General features: G+C 40.7%; 1 long non-coding RNA gene across 1 annotated transcript; it reads right to left on the reverse strand.

Moving 5' to 3' along the window:
• Positions 1-4,040: 4,040 nt before the first annotated feature.
• On the reverse strand, positions 4,041-9,016 carry LOC118455054 (uncharacterized). The gene is made up of 7 exons (XR_004844003.2): positions 8,888-9,016; positions 8,261-8,378; positions 7,503-7,704; positions 5,948-6,142; positions 5,729-5,823; positions 5,124-5,468; positions 4,041-4,435 (listed from the first exon to the last, which is right to left on the reverse strand). It is a non-coding gene; the product is annotated as an uncharacterized LOC118455054 (long non-coding RNA).
• Positions 9,017-10,092: the final 1,076 nt, after the last annotated feature.

A 10,092-nucleotide genomic window follows, 5' to 3' on the forward strand; every position in this document is an offset into this window, starting at 1 on the left:
GTAGTTAGCCAGCTGATTGCAGACCGCAATCCAAGTCTGTGATTGGTTGGTTTTGTGGGCGGAGCAGTTCTGCAGATATCTATCAGCTCACAGAGCGGAGATCTGAGCAAGAGCTAATTCCAACAACTGGGGGGCTGTTATTGTGTGTGTGTGTGTGTGTGTGTGTGTGTGTGTGTGTGTGTGTGTGTGTGTGTGTACGGATAATAGCAAACACTGAAATACATTTCTTGCACGCAGAAATTAATTTTGTTCGTTCAAATTAATCTTTTTTCGCTCAAAATAATTTTCTTCTCAAAATGCAACATATGCGCTTGCAAAAATATTTTACGTGCGCTCAGAGGCACAAAAATATGTGTCTGATATCAAGCCATCTTGAGCCATAAACAACATGTGTAACAAGGTAGAAGCCCCAATCAGTTTTTGGCAGTGACTTTTATATATCTTTTATTTATCCAGTTCAAAAAATCTCGTTGAATGTGTTTTTTAAAAGTAATCTGGCCCTGAGGACAGCAGATATTACAACAAATACGATAGACAAAAATGACCAGACTGGTTATAATATAAGCACAATAACACAGAGTTATAAAGATACTTGAAAAACATGTAATTTTAAATTTTTTATATATAAACCCTTTGTAAACCCTGTTCACCAAAGTCTGTTTACCAATATACATAAAGATATTACACATAAAAAAACACAAGGAAACATTGGAAATCAGTTTTTGGCGGGCGATCACTTTTTGGCACAACACCGGCCCGGTTAGAGGTTCTTATCAACAAACGTCAAGTGTTGCAAAGCCATATTTATCATATTGATACTGGAATTTTGAAGAGTCCGTCCAAGCTCTCAGCCATGAGAACTGCTGTCACTATTTGGACATTGTCAGTCCATGCAAGGGACACTATTAGCAGTAATCAACCCTTGAATATCAGTCATCAAATATAACAAACATTTTTGTTAATTTTTTTTAAGAAGTCATGGAAATGAAGCTCTACCCTCATAACCTGGGCTGCTGTTATACGTCGATGTTCACAGCTTAAACCAATTTCTTGGGAAAGACTATTGGTATTGTTTTATCACCCAACAATATTATTTTCTATTTTATTATTAAATGTGGTATTTTGGTCATTCACATCTGGCTTCCCCATCCATCGGTCACTGGGTTTTAAACCTGATAGATGCAGCTTACATCAACTCATACATGAAAATCTAACCTACAAGAACACAAACAGACTGGGGACCTGTCCAGGGTTAGAGCTCAATTGAAGAATGTATGGAATAATAACAAGGAAAGATAACATTTAAGTATTTATTTTAATTATTTCATTATTGAATTAAACATCTACAACAGACTAACCTCTCTCTGAGGACTCATCTATATATTTTTGTCTTGTTGACTTCACTCTCACTGGTTCTTGCATATTTTTCACTCATTCAAACTGGCTGGTTACAGGGCTTTTAGTGATGGTGAGATGAAGCCTCATGATGAACTGAAGCTTTCCATCCAACTGGTCGACTCATGGTTCGAAGCATTGTGATGATTCATTGGCTCTACTGCAACATCAAGTGGATGATTCAAGTGAAACAGGCTCAATGATTATAATGATGTGATGTGTAAACCTCTAAACTGAATAAATAAATTGTTTTCATGGTTATTTATCCCAAATATTGTCTCAGTATGTCTTATACAAAAGATACAGTGGAAACTATCAGGACAGAGTTTTGGTATGATTGTGTAACTGTGTAATCATGCTTATGTACATCTGGATAATGACACAAACTAGTGTGTGGCGCTTCACTTTTTAATAAACTAAAAGACAGAAATCAGATAATAGCACGGACTGCTCGCGAGGCCTCGAACCTAGTCACTGCATACGTAATCAAAGCAAGCCTCGAGACCCGCTTCACAAAAAGTCCCCCGAGATTACCCGACACGCGCTTCAAAGCTTTGACACACAGGACATCAATCAATCAATCTTTATTTATAAAGCACTTTTCATACAAAAATGTAGCACAAAGTGCTTTACATGGTTAAAAGCAGCCCACCCCACCTTCCAACTCACTCCCCACACTCTCATTAACATAAACGATCATGGATACATACACCCACCCACCCCACCCCCCAACACACACACACACACACACACTTAAAGAGTAAAATTGGGCTGGGCACACATGAGCCAGGTGAGGAAACACTATCACAGGGAGCCGCCTGCACCGGGAGCCGGTCACAGACCGCAGCCACCAGGCTGGGCACACAGCAGGAGGGAGGCAAAGAAGCCCCCCAGCCAGGCTGAGAGGACCCACAGAGCCCCAGAAGTCAATCACAGCCCCGGTGCAGAGAGCCCCCTCCGAGGAAACACTGGAGATATGACCCAATAAGAATATATACAGGATAAAAAAGATAAAATGAATAAGAATGGGATACAATATAAATATAAATAGCGTAAGAAGTTAAAAAAAAATTAATAAGAATAAAATCAATAAATATTAGGTAAAACCTAAATTAATAATGTAAATAGAATAACAGGATATAATAGATAAATAAATAAACGTTAGGTAAAAGCTAAATTAAAAAGGTGGGTCTTGAGCCTGTTCTTAAAAACATGTACGTTCTCTGCGGCCCTGAGCTCCTCCGGCAGGCTGTTCCACAGATAAGGACCATACCACTGAAAAGCTGCCTCTCCGTGAGTATGTGTCCTGACATCCCCCCCCAATGAAAGTCACACCACCTTAAACTCATCATTTTATTGGACAGAGATCAGAGATGTGGCCGATAGCATTATTTGAGGAAAAAAAAGTGGGTTTGTTTTCTCAGGAAACAGTAGAGGGCTATGCATCAAAGAGCTAATTAGTGCCAACATTCCACCAGGCCAAGGAGGCAGAAACGAAGAGCGGTGGCGTGTTGCTCGTTTCCTTTACTAACATGAGAGATTTAGAGGACTGTGGGGTACGCTGGTTGTCTTGGTAATTTAAACAGACTTTCCTTGGGGTTTAGAGTACGCTTGGGGAGTGTGATTGTGTGTACAGTGTCTCTTTATGTCTGTCTCCATGTTGGGTGAGTGTTGAGTAATTGCATATGAGAGCATGAGGGTGGGAATGGATGTTTGTATCTGTGTGTGCCTGTTTGTCTGTGTCCATATGTCAGGTCGGGTATCAGACGCCACCTCTCTGGGGACATCTCAAGCCCTCCAAGGTATGGAGGCCTATCTCCCCCACCACTTCCCCTGCCAGTGGCAGACGCCCTCAGCTCACGGGCACGCCACTGCAACCCCCCCCGGCTTCTGCTCCGCGGCTGCTGAGTGACCCCTCATCTGGGACTCTCCTCAGCTCTTTCTGGGATAGTGGCGCGGCTGCCCCTCTGTTGGTCTTCCTTTGTCTCTTGTGTTCTGAGGGCCTCTGGATGTCTGGAGTCTTGATCTCCTCCATACCTGCTTCATGCCCTGGAGGACGGGGCTGTGGCTGCCCACACCCTTTTTGGCTCCTACCTCTAAGCACACTGTGCGCTGTCGATCTTACGTGCTGCACAATAATGTTTAATATTTAGTATTTACTGTTATATTTACATAGCTCATCGTGGTGATGTTGTTTAATATATTGCTCTCTTTTTTTGCTTGTTTTCTCTTTTTTCTTTCTCAACAGGTGATCCAGGTGATTGATATATGTACTTTTTGTCTGTTTGTTTTGTTGTTTTTTGTTTTTTGCCCTTTATCCCCGACCCTCTTCTCCGCTGTTTTTCTTTCCCTCTTTCTTTCTCCCTTTTCTTTTCCCCAGTCAAATCTGTCCCCTATCTAGCAAGTGAAAATAAAAATAAAATAAACAATAAAAGGTTAATCAAATAGACCATTACGGCAAGGGTGGGATGGTTCATTTGGTAAAGTAAATCCGTTGGGCATCTTTCTTTGCCTTTAGACAATAATTCTGATGGCAAAAGAGCCAAACGAGACAGGCAGAAAATCCCAAAACAAAACCAAATTAACAGACTTTCTTGAACTTTTCATGTTTTCAACCATTTGGGCACACTCCGTTGCAGCTGGATTTTTACTATTTTGCTTTTATGTTGTTATATATTAAGTCTCGTTGCCCCTGGCCAGGGCGGTTTTATTCCTTGTTTTTATTGTAAATAAATTATACTTAACAAACTTTAGAAAGTTATCTACTACCTTGACTCACCACTGTTCTGTCCCGAATGAGTTTTCTCTTCCAAACGGACCCTTTAACATATAAAAATGATGTAACAATATCTAAAGCAAATTAAAGTTTTCCCGATCAGGAATGTCTGCCAATTTTCTGTCATCAGGAAGGCAGGGAGAAGGCGGGGAGAAGCAAGGATCAAGGATAAATATAGGCACCGTTCTTACCTCGTACTTCAGTAGCAGTTTTTCTCCATCTTTCACATTCTCTGCCACCTTCACTGCAAAGCAGCAGTGTATCCTTGGAATAGAGGGATCAGAATATAATTATCTTCTTCAGTTAATAAAGGTGAGTAACTTCAGGGTGAAATGTACCAGTTTAACGTGTTCCTAATTTTGGTTAATCTGTTAGCTGTTTCAAGTTGCTTTTTCTTTTTTATGGGCCGAGGATGTTTTTTTGTTTTTTTTGTAACGGTTTAAACAATGAAAGGTGGTTGATTGGCCAGATGCTGGTCGATGTGTATAAATAACTCAGTTGTTTGGTGGTAAATAATTATCTGAATCTTACAACCAAAGTTTTTCGCATGACGTAAAATGTATAGAAATCATACATATAAGACAGTGTACATCACTGTCACAACAGCGTTTGTCATTCAAAGGCTTTATGGTTTTTCCTGTAATACCTGGTAGGCTGGTCTCTAGTCAAAATGCCCAGGCCAATTTCTTTGTCCCAGTCCAGCCCTGATTATTATGATCTTTCTATGATGATTATTCTATGTAAGTCATTATGGGATTATGGGACTGTTTTTGATTATTTTTATTTGTTTACAGGCGTAATCAAAGTCTTTTACATTTTTATATTAAGTGAAGAAAGTCTTTATTTATATTTGAGTTGGGGGGGTCACAATTTTTGGTATAGTACCAAAGAAATGCTGTTATTGTTATGAGTCACCAGCTAAAAGCAGGTAGGCAGAGTTTTGATAACTTACAACGTTTAACGTATAATTGCTGCAGCTGTTGATTGCAACTTATGATTTGTTCTTCCTTCTGACAGACTTGAAGCAATGGATGGACATTCTGGTGTCATTCTTCTGTATGTCCTGCATGTGGGTTCCTGGTTAAGTTTCCATCTCATCTACAACCAGACTGACGGACTGACTGTGATCCTTTATGATGACAGAGAGAGGCTTGCTGCGATATTCCTGCAGAGAATGGTGATGAAGTTCTTCAGGAATTGAATTCACAGCCCTGAGTGACCAAGACCATGTGTTTGCACAGCCTCCATGCAGAAAGCAGCTGGGAACCTCTGCGGGGCCTTCAGCATCCAACAGTGCCTGCACAGATTAAATAAATAAAAATTTGCACCTGCCCCTTTTGCGCTATTTTACACTGCTATAGTACACACTGGGTTTGTCTCGGTTAAGTGGCTTCTTCTAGATCAGGAGGATGGATCCTGGCGACTCCCAGAGAGGGTACAGTTTTACTCTGAAGAGAGGCAGCGTGAGAAATTTTTATTTATTTGTTATTTTTTTAGTTTTAAATTTGGACAAATCTGTTAACACAAGCATTATGAACATGTTGTGTAAACCCATACTTGTTGAAACTGTGAGGTCTACATGCTGTGAGTCAACTGCCTTCAAGTGTTTGTACTTAAAATCCAAAGTCTGTAAATCGTTTCCCTGAAAGATTCTGCAATTAAAACATAAAAATGTAAAAATCAGCCCAACTGTGAGATGTAAACATTCATTAAGACTGATCACAACAACCAGGATGTCACCTGACAAAAAGGCAACCTCGAACGTGATTTACTTACCTATCTTCAGAAGTGCAGGGAGAAGAGAGGGCGCGGACCAGCAATGCACTGCAAAGGCCTCCCTGTTGAAACCCTCTGCATGTCAGCAACACAGAGATGCCATTTAATTTCACTCTTCTTCGCCAATGTTCTCCCGTCCCAAACACGGGATGCTCCTGAGAGACATTCACAGCTCACGACGCATCAGACATCTTCCTAATGCACAGCAGCAAAAATCATAAATATGACAGAGAGAAATGGCCAGCAAGTACCAGTATCAGCAAGCAAGCAAATATATCCTCTCTGTTTTTTACTTTTGAACAGAGGAAGTTCTCAAACCTGTGACTTGTGTTATTACTGATGTTAAAGGATCACACTAAATAGTTGATATGTACAGGAAAAAAAAATTATAAACTGACACATTGATTAGTTATATTGCATAACATTCATTTAACATGACTTTAAATATGACGTTCAGATTTGTAATTAAATGTTTTTTTCTCACCTTTTCCAACTTTAGTGTGCATCTGTGCCAAAAACAGAAGACTAAAACAAACGTAAAAAATACAAAAGTTTATTTTTAATGTAGATTTGGGGGGAGGTAACGGAGGCTAGTTCTCAGGATATTTAACCCTCTAGTGAACGACACTATTTTTCCCATTTCTCCGGAAAATTTCTTTTTCTTTTCTCCTGTTGCACCTGGGTTAGACTGTGTCCGCTACGCTACATACGCTAAACGGCCACATTCCTGTCTGGGCAGACTGCTGCGCGGTCACTGTGCACTTTCCTATAATAACAGGAAACTGTTATTATATGACTACAACTACAATTCAAATAAGGCTCACCATAATTGGACAATAGAAGGTTGGAAAACATTGTCTGGTCTGTTGAGTCTCAATTTCTGCTGCAACATGTTGTGTTGTTCTGGCTACTGGTGGTGTAATGCTTTAGTACCAACTGAGTATTATTTAAACACTAAAGCCACTATGTCCTTTATGACCACACTGAAGCCTTCTTTGTCCTACCATTAATTAATGCGGTTCACTCTGTGCTGGAGTAGAGAATGAGAGTCACAGCTTTAAGTTATGATCAGAATAAGACATGTTAGCTGAACAAACACAGTATGTTACTGTTAAAAATGCAGCTTTAAAAAGGCCGACTGAAGCCAGCAAACCTCTGCTGTCTGTGTTCCTCTGATGTTTTAATCTGTGGGAATCAGGGGTGTGGCACCTTCATGCTTCAGATTGATGTCTTTGTTTTTCATGATCTCTACTTTCCAAACAGCTGCTGTCACATGTTATCACAGAGATCAATACTCCTGCTTTGAGCACAGGGCATCTGGAATGTTATGAATCTATTTTAGTGATTGATAATTAGTGATTGTCCAAAGCCTCAGTCCTCTCCCATTTAAATGTGTAGCTCCAACACAAAGCTGCACAGAGCCCCAGTGTGAGCCTGTACATGTGAACATTCATTAAGACTCTGATCACAACAACCAGGGCTGTTGACAAAAATGCAACCTCGACTGAGATTTCCTTAAACTGTACAAAAAGTCAGGTGAACTTGATTTACTTACTCTTCTTCAGAAAGTGCACAAAGTTAGAGTCAGAGTCTGTACACGGTCTGTCGTTTGAGCCCTTCTGGACGCCGTTTGATCTCTCGGATCAGCAGGTTGATCGGCCCGTAGACGTCGTTGGTCTGGATGTTGCGAACAATGGTGTTGAGGAGAGTGCGGCTCTCCTGGTGGTCTGTTGGCCCCAGAGTTCCCCTCTTCTCCACTGGGAGCAATAACATCAAAGCATCAGAGAGTCTGCTGAAATATTCTTTTAGCAAAGAGCCTCCACTCTGATCTGTTCTGCTCAGCAGTGACACTTTAACAAAATACCCCTCAATCTCCTAATACATGCACCAAAGGTATCAATTTCAAAATCCCATGTTGTCTCGTTCCCAAGTTATTAGATTGACAAGATTTTCAGAAAATTTGACCTTTGACCTCAAGGTCAAGGTCACTGAGGTTCAGTGTTTTTTAGTAGATACATGTATGGGCTTAAGTCCTTTCGTTATTCACTTTACATTAAAAAAAACATCTTTGACTTAATTTGGGGGGGGGGGGGGGGGGGGGGGTACTTTTTAAATCAATACTTCATTCTCAATGTGCACTAAAATGTGTTTGCTTGGGGTTTAAAGGCCCAACTCTGGTGCCCCCCAGTGGGGATTATGCAGTATAGTGCATCCTAATAATTTGAAAGCTCACAATTCAATTTGCAAATACAGCTTCTACACTCGACACTGTACTGATGGACAATGACTGATAATGTCTGTCTTCACACTTACAAAAGGTCCTCCAGAGCAGGTAAAGTGGTTCTCCGGGTTCTTGGTGCAGGTTGATGTTGTCCCACAGGAGCTGTACGTACACCTGCTTACTGTCCTGTGGCAGTGACGTCAGAGGCAGCTGCAAGAATAAACCATGACATTATAGCACAGCTTACATGGTGCTCGCTAATTAACAGGACATCCTCTGTAAAGGAATGAGTTTGCTGTGTTGGGTCTAGATGACTGAAGCCTTCTTATAGGTGGTGTGCACATCACTGCTGGCTTCAGTCCATTACAGTCACAGCATTTCATCTTTTATGTGTGGGTCAGTTTCATATAAACATTCCTCACAGCTTCATTTGCACATGATTGTGGATCAATGATCATTCACATGATTGGACAGTACAAAAAGTGAGGTGTGACGGATGATGTCACAGTTTTCTTACAACAACAACTCATTGTTCTCAGTCACCAAGTACTGTAGGTACAAAGAGCATATTAGAGGATCTATGCTGCCATCTAGTGGTAGAAGATATTTATACACAGCCTGTAAAAGCAGCAGTAAGGTGGTGCTGAAGATTTAAACAAACGTGCAAATACAGCTCCTCGTGAATGAGGTGCATTCAGGGTACTCAGATGAAATTGTACCTTTTCTGGGCTCCTGGATTATTTTTAGCGGTCTCCCTCGGCTCGTTCTCAGTGAAAGTGATAAGGTCAGCCACGCTGCTAGCTGTGGGCTTAAGTGCTGGTGCCCTGAGGCACTGAGATTCACATAAAAACCTTAAAGAGAAAATAAAAGTGTTGAGCTCGAAGGGCTTTCTTCTTCTTCGGCCATGTTCTTTCAATAATGCACACACTTGGTTTGCTGCTTACCTTTCCCCTTTTCTTTATTAACAGAAACACCGGGAAAAACATACTTTTATGTAGGTTTCTACAAAAAACATACAAATTTTGTATGTTGAACTGCTAAACATTTTTTTAGCAGTTCGCGCTTCACACACAACGGAACAGGAAGTGATAGTCACCTATCATCTCCAAAATAAAATCATCTTCAAAATAAAATGACAATCAGAAAACGTCATATCAAAATAAGATAGATTAAAATATTTACTTCTGAGAAAACAAGTCTAACAAAAAGAACAGGGATACTTAAATTTGAGTTGCCATAAAGAATATCTTTATGTGTTACAACACAGGGGAAAAAGAAATCTAATCTGCTAGTTTCCTACCCGGTCATCGTGGGCAGGCCGTGAAACCGCCCATGTCGCCATATCAAAAACCGCAACTGATTGGGAGTGATTATTGGTATTGTTTTATCTTTAGTCAATATTATTGTTTTATCATTATTATTACATTTGGTTATTTTGGTCATTCACATCTGGCTTCCCCATCCCTCACTCGTTGTGTTTAAAAATTGATAGATGCAGCTTACATCAGCACATGCGTGAAAATCTAACCGAAGAGAACACAAACAGACTGGCGACCTCTGGCGAATGTATGAAGTAATAACAAGGAAGGATAACTTTTTATTTTATTTTAAACAACATCAACAATGTTTAATCTGTGAAGGCACTGTTGGATGCTGAAGACCCCGCAGAGCTGTTCTCTGTGTGGAGGCTGTGCAAGCACAGGTCACTGGTCAATGGTCTTGGTCACTCAGGCCTGTGAGTCGCAGCAAGCCTCCCTCTCACAGTAAAGGATCACAGCCAGTCAGCCTGGTCGTGGATGAGACGGAGACGAAACCGCAAACACGCAGGCAGGACGTACAACGGAATGACATCTTCACTGTGTCCATCCATTACAGCTTCAATCATAAGTCAATGTCACTGACAGCTGCAGACGCGTCCAAAAAT

The sequence above is a fragment of the Neolamprologus brichardi genome, chromosome 3, assembly GCF_056152115.1.
Source record: "Neolamprologus brichardi isolate AB-2024 chromosome 3, ASM5615211v1, whole genome shotgun sequence".
Lineage (NCBI taxonomy): Eukaryota > Metazoa > Chordata > Actinopteri > Cichliformes > Cichlidae > Neolamprologus > Neolamprologus brichardi.